At 40.3% G+C, this 25,172-nt stretch overlaps 1 protein-coding gene across 12 annotated transcripts in view; it reads left to right on the plus strand.

Moving 5' to 3' along the window:
- Positions 1–25,172, plus strand: part of LOC118667076 (spermatid perinuclear RNA binding protein) — a 142,014-nt gene that overhangs the window by 15,940 nt on the left and 100,902 nt on the right. The window lies entirely within an intron of this gene.

Consider the following 25,172-nt stretch of genomic DNA (forward strand, 5'->3'; position numbering starts at 1 on the left):
CAATCATAATACTGACCAACCATGACCCTACTTATTTCCAAAACATGACCATCACTCCAAAATAAAGCCCCTGGCCCATTAAGCAATTTGAAAAGTTATTAAGCAATTAAAATAAAAAATCTTTACTCTGACAAGGTCAACAATAGCAGTTTGTATTATAGGTCACCCCTAGTGCTTTGCCACCTAACTCTGATTTGCCAATGAGAAATAGAATCCTCTTTATTATTTAGTAGTAGGTATATTACCTTATAAACAATGGCAACATTACAAAAGAAAGTATCAGGCACATAATGATTAACAGAACTAATAACAGATTTGCATTATGCAAATTATCTCCAGTCTTCACACTAGCTTTTCTGAATGGTTGCTATAGATCAGATAAGAAAACTAAGGCTTGTTCAGTAAGTCCAGAATCACTTACCTGGTAAATTGTGCACCTGGGTCTGAATCCATGTCTGTTTCATTTCAAAAGTTGGGTGTTCTATTTGCTAAATCTGAGGACTTTAGCATAGCAGTGGTTCTCAACCTTCCTAATGCCGCAACCCTTTAATACAGTTCTTCATGTTGTGGTGACCCCCAACCATAAAATTATTTTTGTTGCTACTTCATAACTGTCATTTTGCTACTGTTCTGAATCGTAATGTAAATATCTGATATGCAGGATGTATTTTCATTGTTCGCGACCCACAGGTTGAGAACTGCTGGATAAGGGACGGGGAGTTGAGTTTGCTGGTTCTTGTAGTACCTGCAGTAGCAGCCACTCTTCTCCTGACCAGTTATGATCCGTATTCCATAGGGGAAAAGAAAAATAGGAAAACCCTTGGAACCTTTGGAACTCTCTAATGGACATAATTACAAACAAAGAAGAAGCTGCAATGTAGCTTCTGAGATTTGTTCCTACAAATTCTCTATATTTCCTTTCCATTTATTTTTAGTGAATTCATTTTATTTTTTAAATACGTTTTTATTGATTTCATAGAGGAGGGGAGAGGGAGAGAGAGAAACATCAACGATGAAAAAGAATCATTGATCGGCTGCCTCCGCACTGGGGATCGAACCTGCAACCCAGGCATCTGCCCTTGACCAGAATTGAACTTGGGACCCTTCAGTCTGCAAGCCAATGCTCTATCCACTGAGCCAAACCAGCTAGTACGCATTTGATTTTAAAATCATACATTGATTTGCTTGAGTAGTTAATGACTAGTCTTAACATTACTGGAACTTGGTTGAATTCTCATTTTGAGATACTTTAAAAAAGTGGTGGTTCACTTCCAATGAAAAATAACTCAAATTGTGCTGTTTTGAAGAATTTTTGTAATTACACTTGCCCCTATTAAAAACAAAACTAATTTTAGCTTTTTTAAAGTTTGAAAGAACTTTTATTAGGCCAGTTTTCAGTTATTTATTTGAAAGTAGCTAGAAGTTACCCTCCTAAACCCGTCATTTTTTTTTCCTGTGCTTTGGATGACACCACTTTCTCCTCTGAGTAATAGGAACTAGAGTAATTTGCTTCAATGTGCTGGGCTTGGAGTGAAAAGATGATACCAGGGAAAAGACAGCTTCTTGGCTACTTTGGACAGAAGAGATCTTACCAGGTTTTATGAGCATAATGAGACTATAAGCTTATAGCAATAGCAGCCATCTCATATGTTCTGAGTTTAAGTGTATTGATAGTTATCAAAAGAAATAATAGATTTTTCATAGTGACCTTGTGGCTTTTGCTGGTATCTAAACAGTAGGTACTTCCATAAGTAGATTTCAAGCTTTTAAAAATGCCCTTGTAACTTGGCTCAAACGTTAACACGTTATTTTTCTGTTTTGACCTAGGTATGAGGTTTCATTCTCTAGAACCAGCAGAAATGTGTCATGAAGAGTACAGGCTTTGGTGTTGGTCAGATTTGTTTCAAATCCTTTCTCTGCCACTTACTAGCTGTAATACCTTCTTTCACCTTTTAACATGAATAATACCTCACAACTCTGCAGAGTAGGATTAGAGGGTGATGTCTTTAAAGGGCTCAGCACTGTCTGGCACATACTAACTTGTGTTAAAATTGTAACTGTTGTAGGAAGAAGTCTTAATTTTGGTAGCCTAGACAAGTACCAACATAATGCAATTACAATAAAACCTCATTTAATAATGAATACTGTTCTGCAATCAATGCATTTTTTCTTGGAAGTGTGTGTGTGCAGGCGCGCGTGTGTGTGCACTGAAGTGCCATGTATCAGTTTTCATGATTTTCTGCAGCTTGCCCTCCTTTTCTCAGAAATGCTTGGCAAATATCTCCATTGATTGTTGTATAATTTACCTCAAAGAATAGATGGTGCTTCCTATACAAGCTAATGATGAGGCATTTGTTCCCCATAGCAGTCCTTCAGTTAGGTCTTTCTGTGTTGCATGCTAATAGATTCTTACCACCTTCAGAGATGTCTGCTAGCTGAATGCCCAAGCTTATGTCAAAGAAGAAAGCTCTGGTTGCCTGGGATCAAGGAAGTACACAGTGCCTGCTTATTTTTATAGTATACTTTATGATGATTATTGACTTGAAAGCATGAAAAGCTGTAGTCTGTTAATTTTACTCATTACTTATATCTCCTCAATTGTTCTGTTCAGAAAAGTGTACAAAAGATTAGGTAGGGTTGAGGTTATGATGAATCATAATCCAAGAATATCAGTTACGGATGGGACTCTGTAGATCAGCTACACTGATCCTATTATCTTGTAGATGAGAAAACTGGCTAGTAGAAGTTGTGACTAGCTCAAGGACACAGAATAAGTGATAGGTCTGATTTCCAGGCCAGAGTTGTGAAGGTAACCTGGTGGAGTGGAGAAAACACTGGACTTTGGAGTCATATGGTCCTGGTTTTGATTTCTGATTTGACCGTTTATTAACTGTATGATCTTTAGCAAGTACATCTGAGTCTCTTTCTTGCTGTTATACTTTGTTTGCAGGGTTGTAAGGATTATGAGATGTAGGAAAGCACAATGCCTGATACATGCTGTGGGCTCAATAAGTGCTGCCTGTTGTATTGTGCTGTTTTTCTTGATTACTTACAACAGGTCATATGGCTAAGTGATTATTCTTTATGAAATGAGAATGTTGATATTTTTGCCAAATCCTTCCACTGAAAATCTTAGTCGTTTATTAGAGGAGAACTGCTTACTGCAAAATGAGTGCAAAATATTCACCAAGAGCTTAGTGAATACTGCTCCAAGTTATACACTGTTGACATGGTTCTTTTCTGGAAAATTTCTGTATTCCTTAAGTGAAATGGGTCTAGCAAAATCAACCTTTATTTTATTAGACCAGCAGTTCTCAAACTTTTAAACTCAGGACTTCTTCACACTCTTAAAAATTATTGAGGACCCCAAAGAGCTCTTATTTATGTGAGTTATATCTGTTGATATTTATATTAGAAATTATATCTGATAAAATTTTATATATTACTATTTAAAAATAACTATTGTATATTAGCACAGATTGTATACATAAATATATATTTTAAGATTTTAGGTTTTTAAATTTTTGTTTCAAATTATAAAAGTAATATCTGTAAGTTAAAATAATAGAACCAAAGTAAAAAGTGAAATTATTTCATTTTTTTCATATATGCACATCGGTCCCTGCAGTCAAGAATTAGCATGTATTCTTCAAGAACTATTTTTATGTAATTAAAATATTCTCTTCCTCTCTCCTTCCCTCCCTCCCTTATTACAAATGTTGTTTGGTGACTTTTAAAAAATTGTATATATTTAAGGTGTACAACATGATGTTTTCATATACATATACCTAGTGAAATGATTACTACAGCTGAGCTTTAAACATATCCATCTGTCATATAATACCTTTTTGTGTGTGTGGCAAGAGCACATGAAATCTACTCTCTTAGCAGATTTCTAATATCCAGTACAGTGTTATTAATCATCATGCTTTACAATAGATCTCTAGACATATTCATCCTACATAACTACAACTTTGTATCCTTTGACCAACATCTATCCATTTCCCTCTCTTCCCCCAAATGATTTCTTTTTAATGAAAAATAGGTATTTTTCAAAACAAAAAAATTTAGAAGAGTGAGCACTGCTTTACATTTTTGCAAATCTCATTAATGTGTAACAATAAAAGATAGCTGGGTTTCTGATAGCTACCTGTACATCTGTTGTGGTTTGTTCTGGTTGAAGTGTATTATAAAGAAAATTTGGCTTCACACAGATTTGAAGTTGGAAATGTGGAGGAGTATTTTAATAGCTTTTTCATATAATTGGGTATTTTCTTTTGATACTGTACCAAAACTTGAAAAATGTTAGTTTCTTAATGGAATCTGAAAACAGATTAGTAAACTATTTTATTCTATCACATAAAAATCCATTGGTCTGTTACATTTTGAATGGATCTTTTATCATGAATAACATCATGCTTTGGACACTTGGAAAATATTGGTTCACTGAATTATATTGAGCTTCCAAATATGACACATTTCATTACATAATACTACACACGTTATGTAGTCTCTGGAAAACTACACTCACGAGAAAATGAGAATTAGAAGGCATATAATGTCTTAGTTCTGCAAAAAGACTTCCAGGAGTCCAGAGAACTAGAGTTGGACAGATGGGTAAATTACAGGTAGTGACCAGGTTTGCAAACTGTAGCTTTAATAATGGACAATCTGGAAATTATTCAATGGAATGGATTATTGTACAAGGCCTAAGTCTTAGGAACCATTTTATTCCTTGAATAAAGAGTGGCCTAATTTTGAAAAGCAGTGAATTGGTCATTGAATATCTTGAGTGCTTTTTATATATGAAACATTGTATTAAGATGCCACTAAAGATATGCATTATGGAAAAAAAGATTCTTTCTCTTTAGTGTTTTGTAGACTGGCTGTAGAAGCAAAACATAATTTTTGTTTGTTTTTGTTTTTAATCCTCACCTGAGGATATTTTTCCATTGATTTTTAGAGAGAGGAAAAGACAGAAATATTGATGTGAGAGAAATATATTGATTAGTTGTCTTCTGCACGCGCCCCACCAGGGCCCAGGCTGGGGAGGAGCCTGCAACTGAGGTCTATGCCCTTGACTGGAATCAGCCTGGAACCCTTTGATCTGCAGGCCAACACTCTATCCACTGAGCCAAATCGGTTAGGGCTAAAACATAATTTTGTGAAAAGATAACTAATGCAGTGTTCTCTGTAACAAATGTGACATACAATGCTGGGTAGAATAGTTTTAAATAGTTTTAAATAGGTGAAATGAGAAAAGTGAGCCCTTAAATGGTTAGTTACTCAAACTGCTTAGTAGCTAAGAAGTTGTAGCTGGGATTTGAACCCTTGTCTGTCTTCAGAATGTCTTTTTACCTTTCCATTTGGGCCATAAGTACAAAGGAAATATTTTTTTGATTGTAGTGAGGATCTTGCAGTTTTTCAGATAGCCTATTGTGTTTGTGTTGGAGGGTAATTGGGTGGTAGTTATTCTTCCCTTTTAAATGTATTTATTGGTTTTTGGATTCTAAAGCTTATTTTTTATTGTTATTAAGGCATTTAATCTACTTAATGTCTTTATGAAATTATGGTGAATTAGTAATGAATAAAAAATTTTCATATCTTTTTTTCTAAGGTGAGGTTTTACTATATTGGTGAGGAACAGTTTGTGGGCTCTTACAGCTTGTTTTAGGTCAAGAATTGACTTACCTTTACTGACTAATACATTGTTCTTTCATTGAATAATATGGTTATAGTTTTTTGAAAGAGTATAGTGGCTTGCAAAGCTTGTTTAAGGGAAAAAATTCATTTGTACTGGCAGTCAGCCAATATTTTATAAGCTACAATTTTCTTTTGAATAGCTGGTGGTTTGTAGCACATAATTTGTGGTTCTTCTGAACTTGTAAAGAGATTACACATATTTAAAAATGGCCTTATCACTTTAATGTTTTAAGCAATATACAACTGTCGAATTCTGTTGTGTTCTTGTGTTTTTTTAACTTAATTTTCCTGGGCTGAGACTCTATTTTAAATTAATATTTTGTACAGTGTGATTGCCCCACTCCTCCCCCAAACTCAAAATAAACCTAAAACCAAAAACTATTTTGGTAAGTAATATAACAGGCACAGCTAAAGGCAAAGGAAATGTGAATCTCACTACGTCCGTCAGTCTGCCAAATCCTTGCAGTATCCATGCTATTCCATTCCTTAACCACTGCTGTGGTATGTGGGTTTGTTTGGGTGTGTTTAGTGTTCCCGCATGACATTTAGTTTTAAATCAGTTTCTTCTGATGCTGCCACTGTGGCTTTTTTACATGCAGGTGGAAAAGAGCGCTTCATTTGATATGCTTCATGTTCTATATACCTTGTTCCTCATGGTTTGTATGTAGGTAGTTAAATTGTCCTGAGATTATTTAAATTTCTTCTTTTTGATTTTAGGTTAAATCTTAAATTGACTATGGTAATCTTTTTGCTTGAAAGATTTTGGAAGGTCAGATTAATAGTTCCATTTTTGTATTTATAGAAGTTTCATAGATAAAAATGAACGTAGCATTCAACTTCAATAACAGTCCATCTGTATAATTTTGTCATTTCAAGAATGTTACAGCCCTAGCCTATTTGGCTCAGTGGATAGAGCCTCGGCCTGTGGACTAAAGGGTCCTGGGTTCAATTCCAGTCAAGGGCACATGCCCGGGTTGCTGGCTCGATCCCCAGTGGGGGATGTGCGGGAGGCAGCCAATCAATGAATCTCTCTCATCACTGATGTTTCTATCTCTCTCTCCCTCTCCCTCTCCCGTCCTCTCTGAAATCAATGAAAATATATTAAAAAAAAAAGAATGTTTCATAAATGGAATCATACAGTATGGAAACTTTTAAGATTGGCTTTTTTCACTTAGCTTAATTCCATTGAAATCTAAGTTGTTGCATATATCAATACTTTGTTGTTCTTTATAGCTGAGTAGTATTCCATGTCAGACAGGTCTGTCACTGTTTCTTTAGTCATCACCTGTTGAAGGAAATTTGGATTGTTTCCAGTTTTTAGCTATTAGCAATAAAGCTCGTATAAACATTCATATATATAGGCTTTTGTGTGGTCATAAATTTTCATTTTTCTGGGATTAATGCCCAAGAGGGCAACTGCTGGGTTGTATGGTAAATGCATTTTTAGTTTTGTAAGACATTACTGTACTTTTTCAGAGAGGCTGTAGCATTTTACATCCACACTAGCAATGTATGAGTGGTTAAGTTTTTCCACATCTTCACCAGCATTTGATTTTGTTACTGTTTTTTGTTTTTATTTTTTAATATATTTTTTGTTGATTTCAGAGAGGAAAGGGGGAGAGAGAGAGGAATAGAAATATCATTGATGCCGAAACCGGTTTGGCTCAGTGGATAGAGCGTCGGCTTGCGGACTGAAAGGTCCCAGGTTCGATTCCGGTCAAGGGCATGTACCTGGGTTGCGGGCACATCCCCAGTAGGAGATGTGCAGGAGGCAGCTGATAGATGGTTCTCTCTCATCGATGTTTCTAACTCTCTATCTCTCTCCCTTCCTCTCTGTAAAAAATCAATAAAATATATTTAAAAAAAAGAAAAAGAAAAAAGAAATATCATTGATGAGAGAGAATCATTGGTCAGCTGCCTGCTGCACATGTCCTACTGGGGATCAAGCCTTTAAGCCTGCAATCTGGGCATGTACCCTGACTGGAAATCAAACCATGACTTCCTAGTACATAGGTCGATGCTCAACCACTTAACCACACCAGTCAGGCTTTTTTTTTTTTTTTAAAAAAAGAAGTATTTATTTCCTTTTTTTATACCAGTGTATTTTTTAAAATTATATAAATTTATTGTTGACAGTATTATAGATGTCTCCCACTCCCCCCTACCCCTTTTACACCACTCTGCCCAGCCCCTACTCACCTCCCCACCCAGGACTTCACCACACTATTGTCTGTGTCCATGGGCTAGACATATCCTGTATAATAAAAGGCTAATATGATGTGTCCAGCCATCCGGTCGTCCGTTCAAACAAAGCATAATATGCTAATGATATGCTAAGGCCACTCAACTGCTCACTATGACGTGCACTGATCACCAGGGGGCAGATAGTTGACCGGTCGACCAGTCACTATGATGTGCACTGACCACCAGTGGGTAGACGCTCTGACTGGTAGGTTAGCTGGGGTCCAGCGGATCAGGACTGAGTGAGACGGGCTGGACATGCCCTGGAGCCCTTCTGTGGCCCCTCCCAGGCTGGCCAACCTCCTGCGTACCTCCCTGGCCCCAATCGTGCACCGGTGGGGTCCCTCAGCCTGACCTGCTCCCTCTCGCAATCCGGGGCCCCTTGGGGGATGTTGGAGAGCTGGTTTTGGCCCAATCCCGCAGACCAGGCCAAGGGGCCCCACTGGTGCACGAATTCGTGCACCGAGCTTCTGGTATGTATATAAATTCTTTGGTTTATCTCTTTGTCCCCTTGCCTCCACATTGAGGTATGTCAGTCTGTTCCATGCCTCCATGCTTCAGGTCTTATTTTGTTGGTCAATTCATTTTGTTCATTAGAGTCCACAAATAAGTGAGATGTGATATTTGTCTTTCTCAGATTGGCTTATTTCACTTATGTGTCATGTCCTAAGAACTCTTGACTTACTTATGTGTCCTAAAGATTTTCTCCTGTTATTTTTTCCCTAAAAGTTTTTACAGTTTTACATTTAAGTCTGTGATCCCCTTTGAATAGTTTTTTATATAAGGTATGTATTTTAGATCAAAGTTTTTTTCTTCTTTTTGGGCCTGTGGTGGATGTTCAGTTCCTCCAACATCGTTTGCTGATAAGGCTATCCTTCCTCCATTGAATTGCTTTTGCACCTTTGTCAAAACTCAATTGGGCATGTTTGTGTGGATCTATTTCTGGATTCTCTGTTCTGTTCCATTGATCTATGTGTCTATTCTGCCAATACCACACAATCTGATTACTGTATCTACATAAGAAATCTTTAAATTGGGTGGAATGATTCCTCCTTTTTCTTCTCTTTTCAAAATTGTGTTAGCAATTCTCGGTCTTGATAGGAATTTCATTAAATTGATAGACCAATCTGGGGAGGATTGACAACTTTATTATGGTGCATCTCTACCATTGGATTTAATAGCTTGGATTTAACAACTTTACTATGGTGCATTTCTACCATTGGATTTAATAGAGAAGTTGTTTTGTAGAGACAGTAGTCAAAGTACTTAAATTGGATAGAGATATTTGTTAATAACTAGCAAAATGTCAACTTTAACCGCCCCCCCCCTCCTTTTTTTTTGGTGCTAAAAACCACCATTAATAGAGCAATGGAAATGGAAGCAATTGTTCATAAACTAGAGGCCTGGTGAACGAAATTCGTGCAGGGTAGTGTCCCTAGGTCTGGCCTTCCTGCCTCCCCGCCTCCTCTTTCCCTCGCTCCCTTAGCGCCCCTCTGCAGCTGCTGGTTGCCTGCCATGTTCCGCGCTGCCCCCTGGTGGTCAGCGCACACCATAGCAAGCAATTGAACTCCTGTTCTCCTGGTTGAACTCCCAAGCAGACAATTTGCATATTAGCCTTTTTTATATATAGATATATTCACTTAATATCCTATGAGTATCTGCTGTGGGCCAGGCACTTATTTAGTCACTGGAATACATTGGTAAATAAGACAGGCAATATCCCTACTATCATTGACTTTATGTTTCTGTGGGGAAAAGATAAATAATCAAATATATCATTTGGGTTTGCAGAAAATTAAAGTAGGTGGGTATTAAAATAAGAGAGTGATAGCCTGGCCGGTGTGGCTTAGTTGATTGAGTGTCATCCCTTGCACGGGTTAGATTCCCAGTCAGGGCACATGCCCAAGTTGTGGGCTCAATCCCTGGTGGGGGTGCATGTGGGAGGCAAACAATCAATGTCTGTCTGTCTGTCTCTCACTCTCAAAATCACTAAAGACATACTTTTTTAAAAAGATGCCTTTATTTTAAAAAGATAGGAGAGTGATGGAGTGGCTACTTGATTGAGATCTCATTTGTGGTTAAATCTGAATGTTATGAAAAAGTCAGCCTTAGGAAGAAAAGGGGTAAGACTTTTTCAGTCAGAGTGAGTCCAGTGGTACAGTGCAAGGACACAATGGGCATGTGGGAGGAAGGGAAAGGAATATCCAGTGATTGGAGTGTAATGGGAGAGGGGGAGAGGGCAGGATGAGATAGAGATAGAGACAGAGATAGATAGTAACAGAGGAGTTCAGTGAGTACTCAGAGGTCAGATCAGCTGGGACTTCTTAAGCCAGGGTGAGGAGTATGATTTTTATTCTGAGGGTGATGAGAAGACATCAGAAGATTTTGAATAGGGGAGTAAAAAGGTTTGATGTTTTAAATGATGACTCAGTTGTTGTATGGAGAAAGGATTGTACGTATGGGCCAGAATAAAAGCAGGAATATGAGTTAGGAGGCTGTGTCAGTTCAGGTAAAAGATGATGCTAGGAAAGGATTCAGGATATATTTTAGAGGTAGAATTAATTAGGATATGTTGACAGGGCTGACTTTCCTTTAGAGCTTGGATGGATGGTTATTGGTGTTTAGTGAGATGGGTAAGAGTTGGGAGAGGAGTAGGTTTTGAGGAAAATAATTCATAGTTCTGTTTTCATAATTTATTTTCATTGATAGCAGACATTAATTGGATAGACAAATCTAGAGCCTAGGTAGAGAACCGGATTGTAGGTATAGTATGGTGATCTGTCTATAGACATTTAGAGTCATGAAACTGGGATAGGCCATTTAGAAGAAAGTGTGATGAAAAGCAAGGGGGCCTAGGACAGAGCAGAGCCTTGGAGCAGTGGAGCTTTATAAGTTCTGGAAGAAGTGGAGGCAGAGCCAGCAAAGACTAAGGTTTAGCCATTGGTGCCTGTCTCTTTTTAGTTTGCACCCTTGAATTCATTAAGTTGAAAATATTAAAGAAAATACACTACCCTAAGGTTTCATTTGGTGTGGTGTATAAATAATAGGATTTTTATATGCCTAACAGTGTAATGGTTTTAATAAGAAAAGTCATTATACAGTCAAACTTCAGTTCTCAAACATCTCCCATCTTGAACAATTCGGTTCTTGACCCCACAACACTTTCATACTATTACCTGTAATTGTGCTGTGAATATTTTCATGCTTTTTTGCTTTTGTTGCTGCTTATTATTAAGTAACCATGGGTCCTAAGAAGGTTAGAGATAGCAGCAAAGTGAAAAGGAAAGTTGTGAGAATAACGATATATTGCATATAAGAAAGGTTAAAATGGAATCATTTGAGGGTCTGGAATGGATTATGGAATCTAACTTACATTATTTTTAATGGGAAAAATGATTATATTTTCGAACAAATTGTTTTAAACGAATTAAGTTCGAGAAACTGAGGTTCCACTGTATTTAAAGCAATTGAGTAACTACTCTGGGTCTAGCTAGCATAATGCTAAAATTAGGGAAGACAACAAAAGAAATGTAAAAAAAAAATAGACCTTGCTTTCATTGAACTTTGCTATAAAGCAAAGTAAAAAATAATAATAAACTAAGCTATGGCAGTTGGAGAGGATTTATTGGAGGAGTTGGGACTTGAAGAATATGTAGGACTTAAGTAGGCAGAGAAGAGCAGGTCAAGGTAATAGAATAAGGTATGGTGGAAAGAAAATCAGCTTTTTGGTTAGAAGAGCTGATTTGAATGTGGACTTTCACTTAATAGCCTTGTGACAACACAGGGCTGCTGTGAAGATGAAAATTGTGTTCATTGCTTCATCTCTAGTGGTAATGTACTAGTTCTCGTGTTGGGTGGCTGGTTCACAGATACTCATTTTTTTAAACTTCATAATTCTTATCAATAGTGCCTAGCTAACTGTGAGGCATTCAGTAAATTATAGGTGGTGATTATTATTACTTTGCTCCAGCTGTAAGAATAACAGCAAAAAGAGATGACAATGCCTGCCCTGCAGGAATTTTGTTTTCAGTGATTAGTCCTACTATGAGTGCAAAGCAGCCTGTGCCCTAGTGTCTGAATTTGTAGTACAGTTACAAATAAAGAGGTTGGGGAAGGCATCTTTGTTGGGCCTCATTGTGGCAATGAAACAAATGTGGCCTAGGAAAAAGAGTAAGATTTGGAGGGAGGGCAGGCTAGGCATTCCATACTGAGAGAACTTTTATTTCATTTTTTTGACTTGTTTCATTTTATTTTATGTATTGTTTATTTTAGGGGTAGCAAAGCATAAATGTTACTGCCACTGCTGAGGAAATCATTGGTAACACTTAAAGATTCTCATTCTGAAACTTTTATAATGTTACTAGAGGCCTGGTGCACAAAAATTTGTGCACTCTGGGGGGAGGGGGGTTCCCTCAGCCCGGCCTGTGCCCTCTCCCAGTCTGGGACCCCTCGGGAGATAACGACCTGCTGGCTTAGGCCTGCTCACGGGTGGCAGAGGGCAGGCCCAATCCCTAGGTGCAGCCCCTGGTCGGGCTCAGAGCAGGGCCGACTGGGGAGTTGGGGCGCCGCCCCCTGTCATGCACAGAGCAGGGCGGATTGGGAGGTTGCGATGCCACCCTCAGTCACACTCAGGGTAGGGCCGATTGGGGGGTTGGGGCACCGCCCCCTGTCACACTCAAGGCAGGGTCGATGGGGAGGTTGCGGCGCCACCCCCTGTCACGCACAGAGCAGGGCCGATCAGGGGGTTGGGGAGCTCCCCCGTCACGCACATAGCAGGGCCCATCAGGGGGGTTGGGGCTCCGTACCCTGTCATGCACAGAGCAGGGCCAATCAGGGGTTTGGGGCGCCGCCACTGTCACACTCAGGGCAGGGCCGATGGGGAGGTTATGGCTCTACTCCATCACACACAGAGCAGGGCCCGTGGCGGGGGGGTGCGGTTGGGGCACCGCCCTCTATCACCCACAGAGCGGGGCCGATCACGTGGTTGGGGCGCCGCCACTCTCACACTCAGGGCAGGGCCGATGGGGAGGTTATGGCTCTACCCCATCACACACAGAGCAGGGCCGTGGGGGGAGGGGGGGTGTTGGGGCGCCGCACCCTGTCACACAGAGCCGCAGGGTGATCAGGGGGTTGGGGAGCTCCCCTCCTATCAGGCACAGAGCAGGGCTGATCAGGGGGTTGGGGCGCCTTCCCCTGTCACGAACAGAGCAGGGCGGATAGGGAGGTTGTGGCCCCGCCCCCTGTTACACACAGAGCCGCAGGGCGATCAGGGGGTTTGGGCGCTGCCCCCTGTCACGCTGATCCCGGTGCCGGGAGGCCTCGCGGCTCCGCTGATCCCGGTGCTGGGAGGCATATTACCCTTTTACTATATAGGATAGAGGCCTGGTGCATGGGTGGGGCTGGCTGGTTTGCCCTGAAGGGTGTTCTGGATCAGGGTGGGGGTCCCCACTGGGGTGCCTGGCCAGCCTGGGTGAGGGGATGATGGCTGTTTGCAGCTGGTCACACACCCTTCAGGGTGGAGGTCCCCACTGGGGTGCCTGGCCAGCCTGGGTGAGGGGATGATGGCTTTTTGCAGCTGGTCACACACCCTTCAGGGTGGGGGTCCCCCCTGGGGTGCCTGGCCAGTCCGGGTGAGGGGTTGAGGGCTGTTTTCAGGCCAACTGAAGCTCCCAACTGCTCCTTTTTTTCTTTTTTTTTTATTCTGGGCCAGCTTTAGCTCTGGCTCCAGCTCTGAGGCTTCTGCTGCTGAAAGAAGGTGTCTGGTTTGTTTCGGTTCTATAATCGAAACAATGTATAACTCCAGCTCTGAGATCCCGGGCTCGCTGAAAGCAGGTTTCTGGGGTTTTGTTTAGCTTCTATATTTGTTACTATGTTTCTTAAACTGCAGGCTCAGAGGCCCGCAAAGCAGGCGGGGAACGTTGGTTTCCTCCTTCACTGAAGCAAGCAAACCTCATGTTAGTTTCAAGCTGCCTGGCTGCCGGCTGCCATCTTGGCTGTTGATTAATTTGCATATCTCTCTGATTAGCCAATGGGAAGGGTAGCGGTCGTACACCAATTACCATGTTTCTCTTTTATTAGATAGGATAGTTGAATTTATCTTTTTCCTTGTACAGTTTATTTAAATTATGCCTGCTCTCTAGATGGCATTATAGTGTAGAATTTATTTTTGGAGTGTATTTTTTTAAAATATGCAATTGCTTTTATGATATACATAGGTTTAATGTCTGTTATGGGTTTTCTCTTTTATGTTACAAATAATAAAGCTCACTCTATTTTATGTTGTAGGATTTATTGTTAGAAAGGTAGGGCAGTTTTCTGAAATGTCCTTGGTTAGTGTCCCTAACCATTTTTAGATTACTTGGATCTCAACTGCTTATAATTCATGTGCATATGTGGGATGCTAGGATGACTTTTTGTTTTGGAAAACAGAGCCATCAGAGTTTCTGTACAGCCTGTGCTGAAATAGGGTTGTTTTAATACAATGCACTCTTCTCTCTTGGTCACTGTCATGGTTTGTAAATAGCTAGATCCTAGGTCATACTGCTTTTCTGCAGCTGTCTTCCTTGGTTACTGGAAGTTAGATGCTTTTTTTTTTTTTAAGGGAATCTGGTTTAATTGCATATCTACTAGAATACGTTGCACCACAAGCTAGGTGGTTCAAAGCATTGCAGTAGCCTTCCTTATTGATACATGATCAGCTCAGTGGAATTGTGTAGTATTATGATGAATTTTATAATTTTAATAGTAAAAGTTCACATTTACTTGAGTGCTTTTGTGCCATGCCCTCTGCTAAGCAGCTTTAAACATGGAATTTTTCCATTTAAATGTTTAACAACTAGTTGAGGTGAGTACTGCTTTTATTTCCACTTTACATATTAGAGCAGGGGTGGGCAAACTTTTTGACTCGAGGGCCACAATGGGTTCTTAAACTGGACCGGAGGGCCAGAACAAAAGCATGGATGGAGTGTTTGTGTGAACTAAAATAAATTCAAAGTAAACATCATTACATAAAAGGGTACGGTCTTTTTTTTTTTTTTTTACTTTTATTGATTTCAAACGGGCCGTATCCGGCCCGTGGGCCATAGTTTGCCCATGGCTGTGTTAGATGGAGGTTGATTTCCTATCCCAAGGTTACACACTTAGAAAGTGGTGGAGCAGGGATTTGAACCTAAGCAGTCTGAATTTAGGGCCTATTCTCTTATCCAGTGTGCTTTACAGTCTTCTCAGATAATGTCTTTTTGGGAAACTGTCATATTGGGAATTTTATTTTGTCTTTTATGTGCTACCTTGTGTGAGGCTTTGGAAGCTATTAAGTTCCTGTTAGGGATTTTATAGTTACACTCATCATCTCGTGTGAGGGGTTGGCCACTGTATTAGTTAAGGAACCCTATCTGTTGAATACATTGGCTAACACCCCAAAATATAGTGCATAATAGTCTAGAGCAGGTATCCACATCAGTATGTGGCTCACTTCTTTACAGGCATTTAGTGACCTGAGGCCAGCAGTGGGCAAACTACGGCCCGGATCCGGCCCGTTTGAAATGAATAAAACTATTGAAAAAAAAGACCGTACCCTTTTATGTAATGATGTTTACTTTGAATTTATATTAGTTCACACAAACACTCCATCCATGCTTTTGTTCCGGCCCTCCGGTCCAGTTTAAGAACCCATTGTGGCCCTCGAGTCAAAAAGTTTGCCCACCCCTGCCTTAGGCCCTTGCTGATACTAGGAGGTAAGGTGCCATTCTTTAGTATTTTGAATATTTCATCCTTGTTGAAATGTTCTTCATGAAGTGCATTTTTAGCAGTAGAATTTGGGATAAATCTAATTTAGGATTGGAAGTTGTGGACTGTGGCAGAATGTTAAGTATTTATACAGATGGATTACTAATCAGAAAGTTAAGGTGGAGGCTTCTACACATTCCTATTTTAATATAACAAAAGCAGCAAGCTCATTCTGGTTGACTTTTTTTTTTCTTTCTTGAAATTCTATCTTGTTGGGCACTCTATTCCTAAATTATTTCAGAAGAGGTGACTTTAGTACAGTTGAATTTTAATAGATATTCGAAGTAGCATCGTTTAAATTTATTTTCCATGTAGCAAACTAGCCTTCCAACATTCCTTACATCATTAGTTTTGCCATGAAGGGGACACAAAGAAATACCATTCTGTTTGCATTTGGTTGATGACCTATATATAGCTTTCTGGGATAACAGTGTATTTCCCTGAAGTTGTACCTTAAGTGATCCAGTCTTTTCATAGATTTTTCATTTTATGACAAGATATCAATGGAAATACAGTGGCTGCACCATAAACTCACTGAAGCCTGATTGAGGTCTTTATAAAACACAGACTAGCATTCCTTGAATGCTTTTGTAAGAATAAATATAGTTACACATATCTCCTGTAATCCATTACTTTAGCATATGCACTTTAACAGACTAAAAAAGTAGACTGAATTTTTAAAGAAAGGTTTATTTTCTAACTTCTGCAGCTTTGTTACTTTTTGGAAGAGTACTTGTAAAATTTTGGCCTCTACCACAGGCAAGAAATGCAGGCAAGTGTCCTGCTAAAATTCTGTTTGCACCTCTTTATTTGCCTAAAACAATGGGACAGGACTTTCAACCCATTTTAATGAAGTTTAGTTACAGTGAATTATGACATTTGAACCCTGGTCATAGTGTGATTTTTGTATTCACTTGTATTTTATACCTGAATGCCTAGTACCAAAAACATTAAACCAGTTCAACAAATACAAAATATGTAAGCTAAGGTGAGGCACTTCATGTCATATTTCTGTAAAATAAAAACAACAACAACCACACAACAAAAATCACCAACTCCGGAGGGGGATCTAAGACTATAAAAGGAGGATGGAAAGAGCACTGGGCATTTTCAGTCATGAGTCCAGGGTTTAGTCTGAGCTTTGCTAATAGTTGTTTGGTGACCTTGGGCAAAATACTTCAGCTATTTGGATTTTGGTTTCCTCTTTTGAGAAATAAGGAGCTTGTAGTCTTTTTGACCAGTTTTAGCTGTCTGTGATTCTTTCGTGCACTAGAGGCCTGGTGCATGAAATTTGTACACAGGGGTGTGTGTCCCTCAGTCCAGCCTGCACCCTCTCCAATCTGGGACCCCTTGGGGGATGTCTGACTGCCGGTTTAGGCCCGATCCCACAGTTGGATATCCCTCTCATAATCCGGGACTGCTGGCTCCTAACCACTCACCTGCCTGCCAGCCTAATAGCCCCCTAACTGCTCCCCTGCTGGCCTGATTGACACCTAACTGCTCCCCAGCTGGCCTGATTGACGCCTAACTGCTCCCGTGCTAGCCCGATCGCCCCCAACTGCCTTCCCCTGCAGGGCTGAGGGGACTGGGGGACTCTGGCTAGATGAGGTGGGACTGAGGCTGGATGAGGCTGGATGCTGTGGGGACTGGGTGAGGCGGGGTTGAGGGGACTGGACTGAGGCTGGATAAGGTGGGGCTGAGGGGACTGGAGGACTGAGGCTGGATGAGGCGGGGCTGAGGGGACTGGAGGACTCTGGCTGGATGAGGCGGGGCTGAGGGAACTGCAGGACTCCAGCTGGATGAGGTGGGGCTGAGGGGACTGGGCGCTGCTATCTTGTGGCTGTGGGTGCTGCCATCTTGTGAGGGGGTGATTTAGGCAATTAGCATATTCCCTCTTTATTGGCTGTGGGCACCGCCATCTTGTGAAGGCATGATGGTCAATTAGCTTATTCCCTCTTTATTAGATAGGATTCTTATTCTCCTGATGTGTTTTTCTGACTTGTCAAGAGAAGGTTAACTATATAGCTGCTAGCTCTTTTTCTTTTGTCTTGATGAATGGTCTTAAAAATAGAAAACACGATTTGGATTATTCTATCTAACTAAACTAGTTTTAAAGGAGGCATGAAATTGGAAGTATTTGGTTTTACATTTTAATTGTACCTCATTGCTGTCACTATGAAACAAGTTTGTGAACTGGGAAGACAGACAAAACACTTTGAAAACCTAATCAGTGAAAGGAAATCACCCAGGTACCTATCTATCTTTTAAAGTTTTTAAAATTTCCATGTTAATGCAGAGGGCAATAATATCAGTTAATGAATATATTGCATATGGACTTTTTTTCATATAATTCAGTGCAATTGCTGTTATATTCTTCTCTAAGCATTTTAACGCAAAGAAGTTGAATTGTACCATGAACAGATATATTCTACAAGTAGTTCACCCTAAACAATTAACATTTTCTTTTGCTTTATCACATATCTGTCCATCTATTTATCTCACTGTCCATCTATAAATTCATATTATTTTTGATGTATTTCAGAATAAGTTGCAGACATCTTTACACTTTGCTCCTAAGCAGTTCGACATACAAACTATTAGCTGGAGTTTAATACTTGTTTATACTTTTAAGAAATGTGGCATGGATGGCAGTCATTAATTGAGCACTTGACATTTTCTAGGGTCTGTGCTAATCTGGCAGATAGATGAAAGACACAGCTTTTGCCTTCATGATGCTAAGGCAAAATAGACATATGTAGTAAGAAAGTAAATTCAGTATTGTACCAGTACTTGGATCTTTTAGTTGCAAATAATAGAAACCAGCAGTATCTAAAGATAGATGTCTTGCTTTCAGAACTCAAGGACAGAAATTCAGAGGGGCTTTAGGAAGGACTGGAACCCAAACCTGGAAGGCCCACAGGACTGTCTCCTCTTCTCTCTCTCACTCTGCCCATCTGTTCATTCTTTTCTCTGAAGATCTGCTTTCTCCTCTCTTTAGTACATATGGTAGAATATGCATCTCCTCTCTCACAGCCTTGCTTTTAGTCTCAGCCACACAGACTCTAATTTTCTAATTTTGGTTCCAAATTCCTGGAAGGTAGAATCTGATTGGCCCAGCCCTGGTCCAGCTATGCTTGAGGGCAGTCTTTCGAAGTACATATTGCCTGTTGGAAACCTATTTTTGTGGATGCAGCAAAGTAGGGAGGATAGAATAGATAGTTCCCAGAGCAAATATGGGACTGTTGTGAGTCTGACATTGAAAAATGTTTCTAGCTATAAATGTGTGCTAAATAATTCTATAGAGAAGAATAGGAGTATCAGAGAAGGGAAATGAATCACTATTTAGGGGTGAAGTGGGGGTCAGACACAGCTTCCTGGAGAAAGTAATGGCTGAGTTGGGTTTTGAGAGAGAAAGTCAACTATAGCAGTAGTAAGGAAGGATATGCTTTACAGAAGAGCAGCAGTGAAAAGATAGGAAATAGCATAATGTTTTTAGGTAATGATAAGCACATTAGTACATTTGTAGTATAACTTTGTAGTGGGGGCAGGTTTGTTAGAGGGGAGGGGAGGAGAAAGAGAGAGACACAGAGAGAGAGAAAGAAAGAGAAAGATATGGGAAGCCAGGAAGCGTAGGTGACAATCAGATTTGTTTCCTTAAATCATTTCATTGGGTGAACTGGAGGCACTTACATTCTACTGAGAATATGGAGGAAGAAAATGGCAGCAAAACAGAAGAGGGAAGATATTTAGGCAGTAAAATCCTTAGTACTTGGATTTATTGGATGTAGAGGGAGAAGATAACCCTGATCATCTGACCTGGGTGAGTAGGTGAATTGGGGTACCAGCCAAGATAAGAAATATAGGAGACTGAGTTGCTGTTCGTAGTATATTTCTTGATCTGGCTGTTAACTATAGTTATAAGGGCACTTTTTAATAGGAATATTCAATTGTGCTTATAGGTTTTATGCATTTTTCTATATGTAAGTTATATTTCACAATCTAAAATGTAAAAGAACAAAAAAACAGGAGAAAATATGTTTGGGAAATAGATGCTGACTTTAGAATTGGACTTTTGCATGAGGGGTGTCCATGCAACGCCCCCAGATGGAGGTGTGTAGACAGCAGTTAGATATGAGATTGGAAGTACAGGAGAGACATGGATGCCAATACAGAGGAAGGGATTAGATTAGGTCTGTAGTTGTCAAGCATGGCTGTATATTAGAATCTTGGAGAGTTTCAAAAAGTGCTAATACCCTAGATTCCATCCCAGACCAATTACATTGGTTTCTGGAGGTGCTTAGACATAGCACCTAGCTTGAAAAGGTCCATGTGGTTCTTAATTTAATGCCCAGAGATGTAATTCCTGTGTTATAGGAAGATCACTTGTTACCTACATTCAATAACTGAGAACTCAATTTAGAACTCCATATAGGTTTATCTTATTTTTACATAATTCTTATGCCTTGTGCTTTTCTCCCAGTAATACCTAAAATTTTAAAAAGTATGCTTTTTTTTTTTTTTTCATGAGTGCAGGGCACACATTTCAAATTTTATTGCACTTTCCACGACCATTGGTTGAGTCCTGCTAGGCTGTGTCCAGGGCTCTGGATAGCAGGACGTGGAAGGTGACACTATGCAGTAACCCATTCCTGCGGAGGGGCTGCCCAAGGGAACCCGCTACGATAACCTAGTTGCAGTGGTTGGCAAAACCCATCGAGGACTGAACCCCGCCCTTGGTGGCAGTCAGGCCTTTCAGCCCTGTCTCCACACCGCCTCTTGGATGCTTCCCGCAAACAGGGAAAAGTATGCTTTTTGTTAACATAATGATGTACATTTGTTCTTGAAGAAAAATGTGTAGAAGATGTAAACAGTTTGTTAAAACAATTTTAAAACAGAAGCTTTTCTTTGATGAAATGCCTATGTCTCCTCTAATTCCAATTACTAATAGTGTATAGTCTGCAACCAAACATAGAAAATTGTCTCATCAGCTGTAGTGTCTTTGAATAGTAAATATGAAGGACAGTGGTTGGTAAATTGTGTATGTTATAGTCTGAAAGGCAGACAGCTGTAAATGGTGAGAAATTGTGTCTGATGTATGTGATAGGGAAAGGACAATTGCTCACTTGTCTGTCTTTTCATTCCCTCACTGCATGGCTTTATAATTGATTAGGGCCCTGTATCTATTAATAAGTATTTATTAGCACCTGGAATATGCCCAGGAGTATATTAGGAAGTTTATGTAAGTTGCTAAATAAATACGTAAAATAAATAGATAAAAATGCATGGGACTTGCCAGTATTTGATTTGGGGAGGGCATATAAATGATGCTGAATGCAAAATTATTTGATAATTAGAATAATCCATTTGTTGTTCAGAAACTAGAAAGATTTCTTAAGCTTGAGCATTTAGGGATGACTTACACATAGATGATTCTCCTAACACACTGTCCTCTGGTTATTTGAACTCTCCTCCAATGATCTTCTTTTCCATGGACCTCAGTCAGACCATGGACCTCTCAGACCAATTGATATTACCACTTTTTCATTGTCTTTTATCTTGATGTTTTTACTGCCTTTCTCACCTTGCTTAAATTCCTAGTCAGTCATACAAACGCCTCTATACTCTCAACTCCCATGCCCTTCTTTATCATATTCACTTGGCAAAACTTAAAACCCTGGTTAAATCTGATTATCCTACTCTGTACTTGTACACGAGCATCTGAACATAGCTGAAAAATACGTGCATGGGCACACATACTCCCACACCTGTGGTAACTGATTTTACCTTTAAATTCATGAACTTGAACCTCAGGTAGGTCCTTAATGCTGCCAGGAAGGCAGAGTACCTAGTCCAGTGGTCGGCAAACCGCAGCTCGCGAGCCACATGCGGTTCTTTGGCCCCTTGGGTGTGGCTCTTCCACAAAATACCACGTGCGGGTGCGCACGTACAGTGTGATTGAAACTTAGTGGCCCATGCGCAGAAGTCGGTTTTCGGCCTGGGTGAATCTATTTTGAAGAAGTGGCGTTAGAAAGAAGTGGGGGATGTCGGTCTACGGGAGATGCGACACATTTGCTATTTCAAAACAACACTTTTAAATATGAGGGAAGCTTTTCTCAACAGGCTTCAGGAATTCAGAAACAGCAAAGCGTTTATTAAAAAACCTTTGTTAAAAAACCTCTCAATGTTAGTGTAACAATTAAATTTTTCTCCCTTTAATATTGACATTGGCAACTTTGAAATGCAATTGCTAGATTTAAAAAACAACTGTGGAGCTCGAAATTTGAACGTCTTTGTGCTGATGTAGAAATATTGGAATAAGAAACCAAGATGGCGGCATAGGTAAACACCGGAAATTGCTGCCTCGCACAACCACTTCAAAAGTACAACTAAAAGACAAAACGGACATCATCCAGAACCACAGGAAGGCTGGCTAAGTGGAAATTCTATAACTAGAAGGAAAGAGAAAAGCACACTGAGACTCAGGCGGTGCGGAAGTAAAGTGCAGAGGTACGGAGGCACACGCGGAAAGGGCTGGCAACTGAGAACATGGTTGTCTTTTTCAATCGGGAGGGAGTCTCAAGGTCCCAGCTGCTCTGAACTCCACTTCCGGGCGAGTCTCTGGGGACCCAGACTCATACAAGAAGAAACTGGACTGTCTGGCATTGGGCGGAACTCCAGGGCAGCTTTCTCTCAGAGGTGCTTGCAGTGATTACCGCGGGACACTGAGACCCGGGACCTCTTAGGGCAGGGCTGAGGATCAGCCATAGCTGTTTGCTCCGCCCTGTTGATTCCCTGACCCGCCCCACCCAAGCTGTGCGCAGAGGCTTTCGCATATGAATGGCCTGGCCCTTTGCAATCTAAAATTCTCTAACAAACTGCAGCTGGGTCGGAGAGACCCAGAACATCCAAAAGAAGGTCCAAGGCCCCACAGCAGCTTGCATTGCTTCACAGCTGGGCCTCATCTGGGCACCTCCAAACCCCAAACAAGGAAGAGGAATCTGCGGATCTCTCCGTTGCTCCTGCTGGGTAGCCTCAGGCGGAGGCTAAATTAGCACCTCAGAGATCCAAGAGCCAGTGTACCCAGTGGTCAGAGTGGGACCATCCAGATTACAACTCCTCAGATCCATAAGGGACACTCAGGGGGCAAACTCAGTGAGCACCAAAGCCCCACTGAAGCAAGTCTTGCCCCATAAGGGTGTCTCCAGCTCAGAAGTTCTCCCACCACAGACACAGCTGATTCTCACAGCCAATTGGCCTGGAGGTCAGTTCCTTCCAGTGATATCTACAACAATCAAGGCTTAACTACAACAATACTGTACACAAAGCCCACAAAGGGGTGTACCAAGAGTGTTCACCTCAGGTAATTGGGGAGGCTGAGCCACTGGGCCCTAGAGGACACCTAGCACAGAAAGCTACTCTATCAACACAGGGAAGCAGCCAAAATGTGGAGACAAAGAAGCAGGTCGCAAATGACAGAGATGGAGGAAAGCAAACTACTGGATATAGAGTTCAAAACCATGGTTATAAGGTTTTTCAAGAATTTTCTAGAAACCACTGATAAATTTAGTGAGATCCTCGATAAATCTAGTGAGACCCTCGAGGATATGAAAAAGGACCAACTAGAAATTAAGCATACACTGACTGAAATAAAGAATGTTATACAGAGATCCAACAGCAGACTAGAGGATCGCAAGAATCAAGTCAAAGATTTGAAATACGCAGAAGCAAAAAACACCCAACTGGAAAAACAAAAAGAAAAAAGAATCCAAAAATACGAAGATAGTGTAAGGAGCCTCTGGGACAACTTCAAGTGTACCAACATCCGAATTATGGGGGTGCCAGAAGAAGAGAGAGAGCGAGATATTGAAAACCTATTTGAAGAAATAAGGACAGAAAACTTCCCCTACCTGGTGAAAGAAATAGACTTACAAGTCCAGGAAGCGCAGAGAACCCCAAACAAAAGGAATCCAAAGAGGACCACACCAAGACACATCATAATTAAAATGCCAAGAGCAAAAGACAGAATCTTAAAAACAGCAAGAGAAAAACGGTTACCTACAAGGGAATACCCATACGACTGTCAGCTGATTTCTCAATAGAAACTATGCAGGCCAGAAGGGAGTGGCAAGAAATATTCAAAGTGATGAATCGGGAAAACCTACAACCAAGATAATTTTACCCAGCAAAGCTATCATTCAGAATTGAAGGCCAGATAAAGAGCTTCACAGATAAAAAAAAAAGCTAAAGGAGTTCATCACCACCAAAACAGTATTATATGAAATGCTGAAAGGTATCCTTTAAGAAGAGGAAGAAGAAGAAAAAGGTAAAGATAAAAATTATGAACAACAAATACATATCTATCAAGTGAATCTAAAAATCAAGTGAATAAATAATCTGATGAACAGAATGAACGTGAATATAATAGAATCAGGGACATAGGAAAGGGAGTGGACTGACAATTCTCGGGGGAAAGGGGTGTGGGGGGTGCGGGAAGAGACTGTACAAAAATTGTACACCTATGGACGAGGACAGTGGGTGGAGGGTGGGTAAGGGCAGAGGGTGGAGTGGGAACCGGGTGGAGGGGAGCTATGGGGGGGGGGGGAAAGAGGAACAACTGTAATAATCTGAACAATAAAGATTTAATTTAAAAAAAAATATTGGAGAAAAACAAATGTGAGCTTAGTTCACAGCACAAGTGGTCTGCTTTGAAAGACCTGGAGAAAGAAGATACGTTGATTTTTAACACCTGGAATAGTATTCCTGACTCATATAATTAACTGATAAAACTAGTGTTTGCTGTTCTTTTGGGTCTACATATTTATGCGAACAATCATTTTCAAGCATGAACCTTATCAAGAGTAAATTGAGAAGTCTTATTGATGAGAACCTGGAATCGTGCCTAAAATTAAAAACAACAACATACAAACCTGACTTACCCAAACTTTCCAAGGAGATGCAAGGCCATTGTTCACATTAGTGTTTGTCAGTCATTGTCATGATTTAATTTTATGGATATTGTAAGGTAAATTGTAAGGAATTTAATTTTATCAATAAATAATATTGTTATTAAGTATGATATCAAGTTTTATTCAACGTACCTATAGTTTAAGACTTAAAACTTTAAGTAAAGTTTATTAAGTTAATTTTAGGGAACGTTGTGGAGTGAAAGAAGATGTAGTGTCGAGGATTGAGAAAGGTATGTTGAGATGGTTTGGATATATAGAGAGGATGAACGAAAGGAGATAGACGAAACAAGTATACAAGACGAGTGTGGATGGGAGAGTTGGAAGGGCTCCTCAGTGAATGTACCTCAATCAGATTGACGACGTTTTTAGCAAAGGCCAGCTTAGGAGTACCCTGATTAAGTTAATAACAATGTACCTACCTATATAGTTTAAAAAATTTGGCTCTCAAAAGAAATTTCAGTCGTTGTACTGTTGATA

Source organism: Myotis myotis, unplaced genomic scaffold, assembly GCF_014108235.1.
Source record: "Myotis myotis isolate mMyoMyo1 unplaced genomic scaffold, mMyoMyo1.p scaffold_m19_p_12, whole genome shotgun sequence".
In the NCBI taxonomy this organism is placed as follows: domain Eukaryota; kingdom Metazoa; phylum Chordata; class Mammalia; order Chiroptera; family Vespertilionidae; genus Myotis; species Myotis myotis.